Source organism: Arachis ipaensis, chromosome B5 (assembly GCF_059453495.1).
Source record: "Arachis ipaensis isolate K30076 ecotype BB chromosome B5, ASM5945349v1, whole genome shotgun sequence".
NCBI lineage: Eukaryota > Viridiplantae > Streptophyta > Magnoliopsida > Fabales > Fabaceae > Arachis > Arachis ipaensis.
Genome location: NC_142440.1, coordinates 95,422,644 through 95,439,253, shown reverse-complemented (window position 1 = coordinate 95,439,253; position 16,610 = coordinate 95,422,644). Strand labels below are relative to the sequence as shown.

General features: G+C 39.0%; 1 non-coding gene across 1 annotated transcript; it reads right to left on the bottom strand.

Moving 5' to 3' along the window:
• Positions 1 to 1,263: 1,263 nt before the first annotated feature.
• LOC148565049 (small nucleolar RNA R71) lies at positions 1,264 to 1,367 on the bottom strand. The gene has a single exon (XR_015884021.1). It is a non-coding gene; the product is annotated as a small nucleolar RNA R71 (small nucleolar RNA).
• Between the last annotated feature and the right edge of the window lie 15,243 nt (positions 1,368 to 16,610).

The window sequence follows — 16,610 nt, the reverse complement described above, 5'->3', positions numbered from 1 at the left end:
CGCTAGGATGACACTAGAGGGAAGATTTTGTTTTTAATTTAGATTTTTTTCAAATCTTCATAATTTTTCAAAATCAAATCTTTTTCAAATAATATCTTTTCAATCATATCTCTTCAAAATCAATTTCTTTCCATTTTTTTTATTATTACTATTTTCGAAAATCCTTGCTAAAATTAATGATTTTCTTCAAAATTTTCAAGTTGTTACTTTCCTATTAAGAAAGGATCAAATTTTAAATTTTAAGAATCATATCTTTTAAATTCTTGTTAGTTAAGTAATCAACTTTAAATTTTAAATCTTTCTTTTTTTTTTAAATTGATTTTCAATCATATCTTCTCAATCATATCTTCTCAATCACATCTTTTTCAAAATTAACTCAATCATATCTTTTTGATTTCTAATTTCAAAATCGTTTTCAAAAATCACTTAATTTCTTTCCCAATTTCAGTTTTCAAAAGTCATCAATCAATTTTTCAAAATTTCTTTTTATCATTTCAAAATCTTTTACTTTATTTGCGAAAATTCTTTCCCTTTTCTCACATCCTTCTATTTAAAGGACTAACACTCCTCCTCAAGGTACAATTCGAACCCTCTCCTTCTTTATATGTTCGAATTCTCTTCCATCTACCTCTTCCTTCTATTCTTCTTTTCATCTGACACCTCAAGGAATCTCTATACTGTGACATAGAGGATTCCCTACGTTCTTGTTCTCTTCTCTTTCATATGAGCAGAAGCAAAGATAAAGGCATACTTATTCAAGCTGATCCTGAACCTGAAAGGACCTTGAAGAGAAAGCTAAGAGAAGCTAAAGAACAATTCTCTTTAGAGGGCCTAACAGAGCTTTTCAAGGAAGAAGAAACCATGGCAGCCAAAAACAACAATGCCAACAATGCAAGAAAGGTGCTTGGTGACTTTACTACACCTACTCCTGACTTCTATGGGAGAAGCATCTCAATCCCTGCCATTGGAGCAAACAACTTTGAGCTTAAGCCTCAATTAGTTTCTCTAATGCAACAGAATTGCAAGTTTTATGGACTTCCATTGGAAGATCCTCATCAGTTCTTAGCTGAATTCTTGCAAATCTGTGACACTGTCAAGACCAATGGGGTTGACCCTGAAGTCTATAGACTTATGCTTTTTTCTTTTGCTATAAGAGACAGAGCTAGGACATGGTTGGATTCACAACCTAAAGAAAGCCTGAACTCTTGGGAAAAGCTAGTCAATGCCTTCTTGGCAATGTTCTTTCCACCTCAAAAATTGAGCAAGCTTAGAGTGGAAGTACAAACCTTCAGACAAAAGGAAGGAGAATCCCTCTATGAAGCTTGGGAAAGATTCAAGCAATTGATCAGAAGATGTCCTTCTAACATACTTTCTGAATTGAGCATCATAGGTATTTTCTATGATGGTCTGTCTGAACTATCCAAGATGTTATTGGATAGCTCTGTTGGAGGATCTCTTCATCTGAAGAAGACGCCTGCAGAAGCTCAGGAACTCATTGAAATGGTTGCAAATAACCAATTCATGTACACTTCTGAAAGGAATCCTGTGAATAATGGGATAGCTCAGAAGAAAGGAGTTATTGAGATTGATACTCTGAATGCCATATTGGCTCAGAATAAAATATTGACCCAACAAGTCAATATGATTTCTCAGAGTCTGTCTGAAATGCAAGCAGCAACAGGCAGTACTAAGGAAGCTTCCTCTGAAGAAGAAGCTTATGATCCTGAGAACCCAGCAATGGAAGAGGTGAATTACATGGGAGAACCCTATGGAAACACCTATAATCCTTCATGGAGAAATCATCCAAATCTCTCATGGAAGGATCAACAGAGACCTCAACAAGGTTTCAACAACAGTAATGGTGGAAGAAACAGTTTTAGCAATAGCAAGCCTTTTCCATCATCTTCTCAGCAACAGACAGAGAATTCTAAGCAAAGCCACTCTGATTTAGCAACCATTGTCTCTGATCTAATTAAAACCACTCAAAGTTTTATGACTGAAACAAGGTCCTCCATTAGAAATTTAGAGGCACAAGTAGGTCAGCTGAGTAAGAAAATTACTGAACTCCCTCCTAGTACTCTCCCAAGCAATACAGAAGAAAATCCAAAAAGAGAGTGCAAGGCCATAAACACGTCTCACATGGCCGAACCTGGAGAGGAGGAAGAGGCAGTGATCTCCACTGAGGAAGACCTCAATGGACATCCACTGGCCTCCAAGGAGTTCCCTAATAAGGAACCATGGGAATCTGAGGCTCACACTGAGACCATAGAGATTCCATTGAATTTACTTCTACCATTCATGAGCTCTGATGAGTATTCTTCCTCTGAAGAGGATGAAGATGTTACTGAAGAGCAAGTTGCTAAGTGCCTTAGAGTAATCATGAAGCTAAATGCCAAGTTGTTTGGTAATGAGACTTGGGAGGATGAACCTCCATTGCTCATCAAAGAACTGGATGACTTGACTAGGCAGAAATTACCTCTGAAGAGACAAGACCCTGGAAAATTCTCAATCCCTTGTACCATAGGCACCATGACCTTTGAGAAGGCTCTGTGTGACCTAGGGTCAAGTATAAACCTCATGCCTCTCTCTGTAATGGAGAAGCTAGGGATCATTGAGGTACAAGTTGCAAGAATCTCACTGGAAATGGTAGACAATTCAAAGAAACAGGCTTATAGACTTGTAGAGGATGTCTTGGTAAAGGTTGAAGGCCACTACATCCCTGCTGACTTCATAATCCTAGAGACTGGGAAGTGTATGGATGAATCCATCATCCTTGGCAGACCCTTCCTAGCCACAGCAAAAGCTGTGATTAATGTTGATAGAGGAGAATTGATCATTCAAGTGAATGGAGACTCCCTTGTGTTTAAAGCTCAAGGATATCCCTCTGTCACCATGGAGAGGAAGCATGAAGAGCTTCTCTCAATACAGAGTCAAACAGAGCCCCCACAGTCAAACTCTAAGTTTGGTGTTGGGAGGCCACAACCAAACTTTAAGTTTGGTGTTGAACCCCCACATTCAAACTCTAAGTTTGGTGTTGGGAGGTTCCAACATTGCTCTGAACATCTGTGAGGCTCCATGAGAGCCCACTATCAAGCTATTGACATTAAAGAAGCGCTTGTTGGGAGGCAACCCAATTTTTTTTACTTATCTATGTTAAATTTCTATTTTCTTTTGTTAATTTATGTTTTCTGTAGGTTGATGATCATGTGAAGTCACAAAAACAATTGAAAAAGCAAAAACAGAATGAAAAATAGAATTAAAAATAGAACACCCTGGAGGAGAAACTTACTGGCGTTTAAATGCCAGTAAGGGTAGTAGAATGGGCATTAAACGCCCAGTCTAGCACCATTCTGGGCGTTTAACGCCAGAAATGGGCACCAGACTGGCGTTTAACGCCAGGAATGGGCAAGAAGCTGGCGTTAAACGCCAGAAATAGGCAGCAGCCTGGCGTTTAACGCCAGGATTGGCAGCAAGGGGTATTTTGCACACCACATGGTGCAGGGATGAGAAATCCTTGACACCTCAGGATCTGTGGACCCCACAGGATCCCCACCTACCCCACCTCTCTCTCTCTTCTTCACCCATTCACCAATCACCTCAATACCTCTTCCCCAAAAACCCCTCACCTATCAAATCCCACCATTCTCTTCACCACTCACATCCATCCTTCATAACACTCCACCTACCTCACCATTCAAATTCAAACCACTTTCCCACCCAAACCCACCCATAATGGCCGAACCACACCCCTCTCTCCACTCCTATATAAACCCATCTTCACTCCTTCATTTTCACACAACCTAAACACTATCCATCCCCCTTGGCCGAAACACAAAGCCCCCTCCATCTCCTCTATTTCTTTTTCTTCTACTCTCTTCTTTCTTCTTTTACTCGAGGACGAGCAACCTTCTAAGTTTGGTGTGGTAAAAGCTAAAGCTTTTTTTATTTTTCCATAACCATTAATGGCACAAAAGGCCGGAGAAACCTCTAGAAAGAGGAAAGGGAAGGCAAAAGCTTCCACCTCCGAGTCATGGGAGATGGAGAGATTCCTCTCAAGGGTATATCAAGACCACTTCTATGAAGTTGTGGCCAAGAAGAAGGTGATCCCCGAGGTCCCTTTTAAGCTCAAAAAGGGCGAATATCCGGAGATCCGACATGAGATTCGAAGAAGAGGTTGGGAAGTTCTCACCAACCCCATTCAACAAGTCAGAATCTTAATGGTTCAAGAGTTCTATGCCAATGCATGGATCACCAAGAACCATGATCAAAGTGTGAACCCGGACCCTAAGAATTGGCTTACAATGGTCCGGGGGAAATACTTAGATTTTAGTCCAGAAAATGTAAGGTTGGCGTTCAACTTGCCCATGATGCAAGGAGATGCACACCCATACACTAGAAGGGTCAACTTTGATCAAAGATTGGACCAAGTCCTCATGGACATATGTGAAGAGGGCGCTCAATGGAAGAGAGATTCAAGAGGGAAGCCGGTTCAACTAAGAAGGCATGACCTCAAGCCCGTGGCTAGGGGATGGTTGGAGTGCATCCAACGCTCAGTCATTCCTACTAGCAACCGGTCTGAAGTTACTATAGACCGGGCTATCATGATTCATAGCATCATAATTAGAGAGGAAGTAGAAGTTCATGAGGTTATATCCCAAGAACTCTACAAGGTGGCGGACAAGTTCTCTACTATGGCAAGGTTAGCCTTCCCTCATCTCATTTGTTACCTCTGTAATTCAGCTGGAATTGACATATAGGAAGACATCCTCATTGATGAGGACAAGTCCATCACTAAGAAAAGGATGGAGCAAGTGAGAGAACCTCACCAAGAGCATGAGGAAACTCCTCATCATGAAATCCCTGAGATACCTCAAGGGATGCATTTTCCTCTACAAAACTATTGGGAGCAAATCAACACCTTCCTAGGAGAATTAAGTTCCAACATGGGACAACTAAGGGTGGAGCACCAAGAGCATTCCACCCTCCTCCATGAAATTAGGGAAGACCAAAGAACCATGAGAGAGGAACAACAAAGGCAAGGGAGAGACATTGAGGAGCTCAAGCACTCCATAAGATCTTCAAGAGGAAGAACAAGCCGCCATGACTAAGGTGGACCCGTTCTTTGATTTTCTTGTTCTTTATTTTCTGTTTTTCGAAAATTGTGCTTTATGTTTATTTATGTTTGTGTCTTTATTACATGATCATTAGTGTCTTAGTGTCTATGCCTTAAAGCAATGAAAATGAATCCATCACCTTTCTTAAATGAAAAATGTTTTTAATTGAAAAAGAAAAAGAAATGCATGAATTTCAAATTTTAAAATAGTTTAGTTATTTTGACGTGGTGGCAATACTATTGTTTTTCTAAATGAATGCTTGAACAGTGTATATTTTTGAATTTGTTGTTTAAAGAATGTTAAAATTGTTGTCCCTTGAAAGAATGATGGAAAAAGGAGAAATGTTATCTGATGATCTGAAAAATCATAAAATTGATTCTTGAAGCAAGAAAAAGCAGTGAATAGCAAAGCTTGCAGAAAAAAATGCGAAAAAAAAAGAAGAAGAGAAAAAGAAAGAAAAAGAAAAAGCAAGCAGAAAAAGGCAATAGCCCTTTAAACCAAAAGGCAAGGGTAAAATAAAAAAAGGATCCAAGGCTTTGAGCATCAGTGGATAGAAGGGCCCACAGAAATAAAATCCTGGCCTAAGCGGCTCAACCAAGCTGTCCGTAACCATGTGCTTGTGGCGTGAAGGTGTCAAGTGAAAACTTGAGACTGAGCGGTTAAAGTTGAGGTCCAAAGCAAAAAGAAGAGTGTGCTTAAGAACCCTGGACACCTCTAATTGGGGACTCTAGCAAAGCTGAGTCACAATCTGAAAAGGTTCACCCAGTTATGTGTCTGTGGCATTTATGTATCCGGTGGTAATACTGGAAAAAAAAGTGCTTAGGGCCACGGCCAAGACTCATAAAGTAGCTGTGTTCAAGAATCAACATACTTAACTAGGAGAATTAATAACACTATCTGGATTCTGAGTTCCTATAGATGCCAATCATTCTGAACTTCAAGGAATAAAGTGAGATGCCAAAACTGTTCCGAAGCAAAAAGCTAAAAGCCCCGCTCATCTAATTAATACTGATCTTCATAGATGTTTTTGGAATTCATTGTATATTCTCTTCTTTTATCCTATTTGATTTTCAGTTGCTTGGGGACAAGCAACAATTTAAGTTTGGTGTTGTGATGAGCGGATAATTTATACGCTTTTTGGCATTGTTTTTAGTATGTTTTTAGTATATTTTAGTTAGTTTTTATTATGTTTTTATTAGTTTTTAAATAAAAATCACAATTCTGGACTTTACTATGAGTTTGTGTGTTTTTATGTGATTTCAGGTATTTTCTGGCTGAAATTAAGGGACCTGAGCAAAAATCTGATTCAGAGACTGAAAAAGGACTGCAGATGCTGTTGGACTCTGACCTCCCTGCACTCGAAGTGGATTTTCTGGAGCTACAGAAGCCCAATTGGCGCGCTCTCAATTGCGTTGGAAAGTAGACATCCTGGGATTTCCAGCAATATATAATAGTCCATACTTTGCCCGAGATTTGATGGCCCAAACCGGCGTTCCAAGTCAGCTCAAGAATTCTAGCGTTTAACTCCAAAACTGGCACAAAAGCTGGAGTTAAACGCCCAAACTGGCACAAAAGCTGGCATTTAACTCCAAGAAAAGTCTCTACACATGGAAGCTTCAATGATCGGCCCAAGCACACACCAAGTGGGTCCGGAAGAAGATTTCTGCATTAATTACTCATTTTTGTAAACCCTAGGCTACTAGTTCTCTATAAATAGGACCTTTTACTATTGTATTTTCATCGATGATCTTTGAGAAGTCTTATGCTATCTTAGACACAATTGAAGGCTGGCCATTCGGCCATGCCTAGACCTTGTTCTTATGTACTCTCAACGGTGGAGTTTCTACACACCATAGATTAAGGTGTGGAGCTCTGCTGTTCTTCATGAATTAATACAAAGTACTATTGTTCTTCTATTCAATTCACGCCTACTTCTTCCCTAAGATATTCATTCGTTCTTCAACTTGATGAATGTGAACATCCGTGACACTCATCATCATTCTCACTTATGAACTTGTGCCTTACAACCACCTCTGTTCTACTAGCAATGGCTTGAATGCGTATCTCTTGGGTTCCTAATCTAAGATTGGAACCTTCGTGGTATAGGCTAGAATTATTGGCGGCCGTTCCTGAGATCCGGAACATCTAAACCTTGTCTGTGGTATTCTGAGTAGGATCTGGGAAGGGATGACTGTGACGAGCTTCAAACTCGCGATTGTTGGGCGTGTGACAGACGCAAAAGGATCAATGGATCCTATTCCAACATGATCGAGAACCGACAGATGATTAGCCGTGCGGTGACAGCGCATTTGGAACGTTTTCACTGAGAGGACGGGAAGTAGCCATTGACAATGGTGATGCCCAAGATAAAGCTTGCCATGGAAAGGAGTATGAATGATTGGAAGAAGGAAATAGGAAAGCAGAGGTTCAGGAGGAACAAAGCATCTTCATACGCTTATCTGAAATTCGAACCGAAGAATTACATAAGTATCTCTATCTTTATTTTATGTTTTATTTATCTTTTAATTATCAATCCTCCATAACCATTTGAATCCGCCTGACTGAGATTTACAAGATGACCATAGCTTGCTTCAAGCCGACAGTCTCAGTGGGATCGACCCTTACTCACGTAAGGTATTACTTAGACGACCCAGTGCACTTGCTGGTTAGTTGTGCGGAATTGTGACAAAGTGTGATTCACGTTTAAGAGCTCCAAGTCCTTTGGCGCCATTATTGATGATCACGATTTCGCACACCAATTGTTAGATGAAAAGCAAATCCTTGAAAGCATGATTAGAGGAGACTTGAGTGATTAAACCCTAAACACCGAGAGTTGAGAGTGCATACACACCTAGTGAGGGTTCGATCACTCAACACTATGTTTCCATACTTATTATCATGCATTCTTGAAAGTTGCTTCTTTTTTATGAGTTAAATCAATTCTTTAGATTTTGATTGCATTGAGCTATTTCTTTGCTTAGCCCTATATGTCTATATACTTTCTTGGAAATTTGATTGTTTGTTTTCACCAATCAATAGGATACTATAGTATATATATGTATATATAGTATATACAAACATGCATGCATATAGATAGTTGCATTCAATAAGTTGCTTGCCCTTTTATCCTTCTTCTTTGTATGTGTTTAGCATGAGGACATGTTATTGTTTAAGTGTGGGAGAATTAATGAATCCATATTTGATGATATATTTTGGTTATAATTGTATGGATTTCATCACATAAACTCACACTTATTCACCAAAATAGCATACTTTTGTGTTTGATCCCTAAATTGAACCTAAATGTGAAAACATGCATTTTTGTGCTTAAATTGAGCAATTTAATCCCACTTTTATTCCATTCGATGCCATGATATGTTTGTTGAATGATTTCAGGTCCTAGAGGCAAGAATAGTTTGGTAGAAGTGGAAGAAAGCATGCAAAAAGGGAGAAAACATGAAGAAAACAAACGAGAGAAGCATTTCAGCCTGTGTCCATGCACACCTTCTATGCCCACGCACAAGGGTCAAAATCAGTACCTGTGCATACGCACAGGTCTGTCCCCACGCACAGAATGAAAATCAGCAAGTGTGCCCATGCACAACTTCTGTGCGTACGCACAGGAGGAAAAACAACATGTGTGCGTATGCACAGGTCCCTGCACGTGGTTTCATTAATGAAACACGTGGCTCGCAATTTTTTAGGGCTTTTGGCCTATTTCTGAAGGCTGGGAAGCTGTATTTGGATGCTATATGAAAGAAATATCAACATATATGAAGGCATTAAGACTTAGACAAAATTTTCCATAGTTTTACATAGTAGGAGTAGGAGTAGTGTAAATTAGGAAATTCTCTCTTAGGGTTCTTAATTAGGGTTTGTAGCATTTTATACTTCAAGTTTGATTTTGGGTTATAGCAATTGCATTGTAAATATTTCTTTAATTTCTCTTTTAATTACATTACTTGTTCTACACTTTCATCTATTTTCAATTCTCTTGTCAATATATGCATAGTTTACAATTTTAGATTTCAAGTTGTTGAATTTGATGTTTGATGCTTATTTTATGTTTGTTGAGTTGCCTTTGTTGCTTGTTATCATTTGTGGTTCATAGCTTTCATTGTTTTCCCAATTTTGCCATGTTTTATGATTATGCCCTCTATGTGTTTGATGAAATGTCAATTGTGATTATGGGATAATTTTCACCCCTTGCCTTGGGGAAAACGAGTTTATAGATTACTAGAGCCATAATGTCCTACATTTAGTGATAATTCTTGGGTTGTTAGTTGTTATTGTTTCCACTAACGCTAGCTTTTTACCAATTAATTTGGTAAGTTAACTAGGATTTGTGGATTAATGACAATTATGCTCACTTGACTTATCCTTCAATGTTAAGGGTTGACTTAGTGAGATTAGTCCATCATAATTATCATAGTTGTGGTTATAGTGAGGAAGAGATTCCATAACTCATCCCAAGTCAAGGTTTCATTTATGTTTTAAACTACTTTTCCATCAATTTTGAGGTTTACTTGTCCATATTGCATACATGGTTCTTTTATTCCTTTATTAGTTTATTAATTGCAATTTTGTCTCGTTCTTTTATCTCTTTATTATTTGCTTTCATTATTGAAAACCCCCTTTGCTTTCTAAAACCAAATTGTATGAACTCATTGTCACTAGTTCCTAGGGAGAACGACCCGGGAGTCTAAATACTCTCGGTTGATATTTGCTTTGAATTGTGACAATCTTTAGAATAATAATTTGACTATTGGCCAATTATTGGTTCGGAGCTATACTTGCAACGAAGATCTATTTGGAGAAAATCCTAACTTATAATTTGGTCCTTGTCACTCATCCTATCCTCATATGTGTCCAAACCATGACTTTGAGGTTGCAGTCGAAGAGCCACCCCAACCATCCTTAGATTGAAATCCAAAGCTCTCTTTCACACATAAGTTTGGTACTTCTTCTCATTCACCCCACGAGCAAAATCCTTGTAGGTGATCCACGCATTATCATAAAACTCTTGGGCTTTTATCTGGCCCACATCGGTTTACGGATTGCTCAACAGTTGCTAACCTGTTCTCTCAATTTGTTGCCGAATATCTGGATATTCATCCGGCTTGAGGTCGAACTTGACTTCTGGGATTACCTTCTTTTTGCTAGTGATCTCAAAAAAGTGCTCCTCATGCAACTTAGAGGAGAACTTATTTGAGTTGAAATTCTGGTTTGAGGTGCCTTTCCCTTTCTCTTCCATGAAGAAGACTCTCCTCCCTTTGGTGCAATTGATGAAAAATAGAAACGAGCGATGCGACAACACCAAAAATTAAACGTTTTCTCACCCCCGAGAAAAATAAAAGAGAGAAAAGAGGTAGGGAGGTTCAGCTGGGATAAGAGGAAGAGAGGGGGATGGTGTGTGTGGAGAAAAATAATGTAAAAAAAGAAATAAAAAGGAGTAGAAGAAGAATAAATGAAGGTTGGGTAAGGTGCAATAGTGGGGGGGTGGTAGTGACGGGAAGAGAATAAGAATAAAAGAAATAAGTAGAGGAGAGAGGGGAGTGAGGGACGGTGCTTAGAAGAAGAAAGTGTTGTTGTTCTATAGAAGGAGGAAGAGGGGAAAAGGGTTTGTATAGTGGAGGGGGTGAAGGAGAATTGAATGTAGGGTTGGTATGGGATTTATGATTTGGGGTTAGTTCTGGGAAAGGGGAGAAAATCATGGGAAAGGGAATTGATAGGATAGGGGAGAAGATTATGGGGAAGAGAAGCTGCAAAGAGAATCTTGGGAATGTGTGACAGATTTGAATTCAAATTAAGGAAGGGGGAGTGGCTGCGCACCCGGCGCTAAACGTTACCCTTCCCGAATCAAATTCACACCTTTATGTGCCTTCGGCGCTAAAAGCTGACCTCTTGGCATTTAACGCCCAACCCAAAGGAGGAGATTTTTTTTAGACACCTGATGAGCGGATATTTTATACGCTTTTTGACATCATTTTCATATAATTTTAGTAGTTTTATTTAATTTTTATTGAGTTTTTATAGGTTTTAGTGTTAAATTCACATTTTTTTATTCTACTACGAGTTTGTGTTTTTGGACAATTTCAGGTATTTTTCTAGCTGAAATTGAGGAGCTGGAGTAGAAGTCTGATTTAGAGACAGAGGAAGCACTGCAGATGCTGTCCAAATCTGACCCGCCTACATTTTGAAGACCTTTTCTAGAGCTACAGAATTCCAAATGGAGCGCTCTCAATGACTTTGGAAAGCTGACTTCCAGAGCTTTCCAGCAATATATAATTGTTCATACTTTGCGTCGGATTAGAAGGCCCAAAACTGGCGTCTAACGACAGCTTCCTGCCCCCTTCTAGGCGTCCGACGCCCAAAGAGCAGAGCCCAGCGTCCAAAGGCCCAAAGAAGACCCCCTAGCTGGCGTTCCACACCCAAGAGACCTCATAGCACGTGGATCTAATCAAAGCTCAGCCCAAACACTCACCAAGTGAGCCCCAGGAATGGATTTTAGCACTAAAAAGACTATTTTACCCTTACTAGTCATTTGTTTAGTATTTAAGGGATTAGATTCATATTATTCGGACACTTTTCATATCTCATTCAGCATACACGTTTTTAATTTGTATTTTCCTTTCAGTATGAATTTCTAAACCTCCTAGGTTGAGGGGAGGAGCCCTGTTGAGTCTTATGAATTAATAAAAGTATTACTGTTTCTCTTCGCTCCGTGTTTGATTAATTCTAAGATGTGTATTCGTTCTTCATCAATATGAATGCGTTGAACTGGCATAAGGTTATCACATTCTACATGGGTTCAGAGTGCGTCTTTCATTGGACAATGATGAAACACCATCTTAAATATACGTCTCTTAGATGGCTAATCCACGATTTCGTTGGGGACTTCTCGAGACATCAGTTCAGCCGATTTTCGGGGAGATTAGGGTCTCTGTGGTAGAGGCTAGAACCTAAGGCGCATCATCCTCCGACCTAGAAGATTCGACCTTGTCTGTGGCATTTTGAGTAGGATCATCAAGGAGAATGAACTGCAGAAGCTTCATCCTCAATCAGAATGGATCCGCACTAAACCTGGGACTCAGATCTGGAGGAGTATTGGCAGCTACTCAAACCAGTGTCAATCACATATAGCCTGCCATTGAAGAAATCACTCACAAGCAGAGAAGACAGTAATACCAGAGTTAGTTCAAAAAGGGTAAGCAACTCCAATCCTCAATCATAACCATTCTACTGATTTCAATACCTTATACCCTTCTCTCATATTTCTTTTACTAATTCCCTTCAAATTCACAATCAAACTACATTCAAACATAATCAACCTTCCGATCTGCCTAACTAAGACCTATAAGATAACCATAGCATACTTCAAGCCATCAATCCTTGGCAACGCCGCCAAAAACTTGGTGCACGAAATTGTGATTCACACTTTTCACAACTCTGCACAACTAACCAGCAAGTGCACTGGGTCGTCTAAGTAATACCTTACGTGAGTAAGGGTCGATCCCACGGAGATTGTCGGCTTGAATCAAGCTATGGTCATCTTGTAAATCTTAGTCAGGCGGATTCAAATGGTTATGAGGTTTTGATAATTAAAAGATAAATAAAACTTAAAATAAAATAAAGTTACTTATGTAATTTATTGGTGGGAATTTCAGATAAGCGTTTGGAGATGCTTTGTTGCTTCTGAACCTCTGCTTTCCTATTGTCTTCTTCTAATCATGCGTGCTCCCTTCCATGGCAAGCTGTATGATCCTCTCGGATGAAAAATACCAGGTACGATCTCTGCACGGCTAATCAACTGTCGGATTTCTCGTCTCAGATGAAAAATGCCAAGTACAGCTACCGCACGGCTAATCATCTGTCGGTTCCCGCTAGCGTCAGAATAGGACCCTTGTCCTTTTGCACACTGTCACTGCGCCCAACATTCGCATGTTTGAAGCTCGTCACAATCATCCCTTCCCAGATCCTACTCGGAATACCACAGACAAGGTTTAGACTTTCTGGATCTCAGGAATGGTTGCCAATTGGTTCTAGCCTATACTACAAAGATCCTAATCTCATGGACTCGGTCCGTGTATTAGAGACCCAAGAGATATGCACTCTAGCTGTTGCCCAATGACTACGTTGTGCTCAGATAGAACAGGAGTGGTTGTCAGGCACGCGTTCATAGGTTTGAGAATAATGATGAGTATCACGGATCATCATATTCTCTATATTGAAGTACGAGTGAGTATCTTAGAATAGAATCAAGTATGATTGAATAGAAAACAGTAGTAATTACATTAATTCATGAAGAACAGCAGAGCTCCACACCTTAATCTATGGGGTGTAGAAACTCCACCGTAGAAAATACATAAGTGAAAAGAGGTCTAGGCATGGCCGTGTGGCCAGCCTCCAATGTCTAAGGACTAAACGTCCATAGATGATAAAGTATGATAAAGTCTGATAAAGTCTCCAAGTACAATAGTAAAAAGTGCTATTTATACTAAACTAGTAACTTAGGTTTACAGAAAATAAGTAACTAAGTTTTGGCTGAGCATTGAGCTTTACACATACATAGACTATTCTTGGAGTTAAACGCCAGCTTAGGTACTAGTTTGGGCGTTTAACTCCAGTTCTGGTGCCATTTCTGGCGTTTTACTCCAGAAAAGGGTCTCAGGTGGGCGTTTAGACGCCAGTTTGGGCCATCAAATCTTGGACAAAGTATGGACTATTATACATTTCTGGAAAGCCAAAGATATCTACTTTCCAACGCAATTGAAAACGCTCCAATCGAGTTTCTGTAGCTTGAGAAAATCCATTTATACTTCCGGAGGGTCAGAATCCAACAGCATCTGCAGTCCTTTTTCAGTCTCTGAATCAGATTTTTGCTCAGGTCCCTCAATTTCAGCCAGAAAATACCTGAAATCACAGCAAAACACACAAACTCATAGTAAAGTCCAGAAATGTGTTTTTTGCATAAAAACTAATAAAAATATAATAAAAAGGGTAAAAACAATGCCAAAAAGGGTATAAATTATCCGCTCATCACAACACCAAACTTAAATTGTTGCTCGTTCCCAAGCAACTAAAAACAAAATAGGATAAAAAGAAGAGAAAATACAATAAATCTCAAAATATCAATGAAGCTTAGTTCCAATAAGATGAGTAGGACTAGTAACTTTTTGCCTCTGAACAATTTTGGCATCTCACTTTATCCTTTGAAGTTCAGAATGATTGGCATCCATAGGAACTCAGAATTTAGAAAGTGTTATTGTTTCTCCTAGTTCAATATGTTGATTCTTGAACACAGCTACTTTATGAGTCTTGGCCGTGACCTTAAGCATTTTGTTTTCCGGTATTACCACCGGATACATAAATTCCACAGACATATAACTGGGTGAACCTTTTCAGATTGTGACTCAGCTTTGCTAGAGTCCCCAGTTAGAGGTGCCCAGAGCTCTTAAGCACACTCTTTTTGCTTTAAATCACGACTTTAACCGCTCAGTCTCAAGCTTTTCACTTGACACCTTCACGCCACAAGCACATGGTTAGGGATAGCTTGGTTTAGCCGCTTAGGGCCATGATTTTATTTCTTTGGGCCCTCCTATCCATTAATGCTCAAAGCCTTGGATCATTCTTACCCTTGCCTTTTGGTTTAAAGGGCTACTGGATTTTTCTGCTTGCTTTTTCTTTTTCTTTTTCTTTCTTTATTTTTTTTGCCAATTTTTTTTCGCAAGCTTTGTGTTTTTCACTGCTTTTTTCTTGCTTCAAAAATCAATTTTATGATTTTTCAGATTATCAATAACATTTCTCCTTTTTCATTATTCTTTCAAGAGCCAACAATTTTAACATTCATAAACAACAATATCAAAAATATGCACTGTTCAAGCATTCATTCAGAAAATAAAGAGTATTGCCACCACATCAAAATAATTAAACTAATTTCAAGATAAATTTCGAAATCCATGTACTTCTTTTTCTTTTTCAGAAAACATTTCTTTTATTTAAGAAAGGTGAAGGATTCATAGGACATTCATAGCTTTAAGACATAAACACTAAACACTAATGATCATGTAATAAAGACAAAAACATAGACAAAACTGATGACATGTCACCATGTCATGTTTTTCTATGCTTTTTCATACAAGAAATTGATAATTAGTGCTTAAATATTATATTCTTTTATGCTTAAATGGTATATTTTCTTGATCTTTAATTTTATAAATTTGGTAGGAAATAAGAAGAAAAAGAAGCACAAAATAAGCTAAAAAGGAGAAAAAAAGAGCTTTGGGGCACACTTTGAAGTTGGAGCACACTTTGGAGCCTTAGGCCACGCTTTTAAAAGCGTGGCCCATGACCAAATAAAGGAAGCATGAACAATCAGCACACAAAGCTAAGTTCACTTAGTGAACTTAGCTTTGCCGTACAAGAAAAAAGTGCTTGGAGGCAAGAAATTTCGCTAAGTTAAAAGTGGGCGTTTACAGCATGACCATGCCTCCTTCAAAGGGCAATAACGTGAGCTACAGATGTCCAATTGATGTGCTTCTAGTTGCGTTGGAAAGCTGACATTCAGAGCTTTCCAACGATGTATCATAGTCCATATTTGGCATGAAATTGAGGCACAAGTGAAATGCATCTTTAAGGGCTAAAAATAAGCAAAAAAATCAGCCAATGCTTCCACCAAGGCTCGAAGGGGGAGACACAAGGAAAGCAAAATAAAGCTCAGTTCACTTTCTCAACTGAGCTTTATCGGGCTCCCACTCATGAAAATACAAGAAAAAAAGCTCACAAAAGTGCTTCCACCAAGTGTTGAACCTAAGACCTTGAGGCCGAAAGCAAGGCACCACAAAGGAAAGCTCAGTTGGTTTTTCCAACTGAGCACTATCTCCCCCCTTCTCCCCCACAAATTGACATGGACCCAAGGTACCAAGGAACTTTGGCACACAATTTTGGCACACAACCAAGGCTGGACGCGCATCAAATGACACGGACAGCACAACTTGAAAGCTAAGTTGGGTTTTCCAACTGAGCTTTCCCCTGGGAGCAACACCCATGGACCAAAAATTGAATAAAAATTCCATTTAAATTCAATTCTTCTCCAAATTGAATCAAGGCCAACCAAACCCATTTTTCCTCAGATCCAAAGCAAGCAAAGCCCACATCATCACTCAAAGGCACAAGAACAAGCTAGAATTAGGATTTTCATTTAATTTGTTTTCATTTCAATTTCATTTTTTACTTTGTAAAGCCTATATAAAGGCATCACTCTCATTTTCAAAGGGGAGCTCCAGGAGAAAGGAGGCTAGCTCCAATAGGGAGTTGTGCACTCTTTAGTTTTCATTTTGCTTTCTCTCTTAGTTTTCTTTTCTGTTTTGAAATTTTGGATTGAGATTGGAAGGAATTCTGTTTTCATTCTCCATCTGCAACCTCTCTTGTTCTTCTTCTACAATTTACTCTTCCATTTTCATTTTGCAATTGTTCTTGTTGGATCAAGGAAGGATT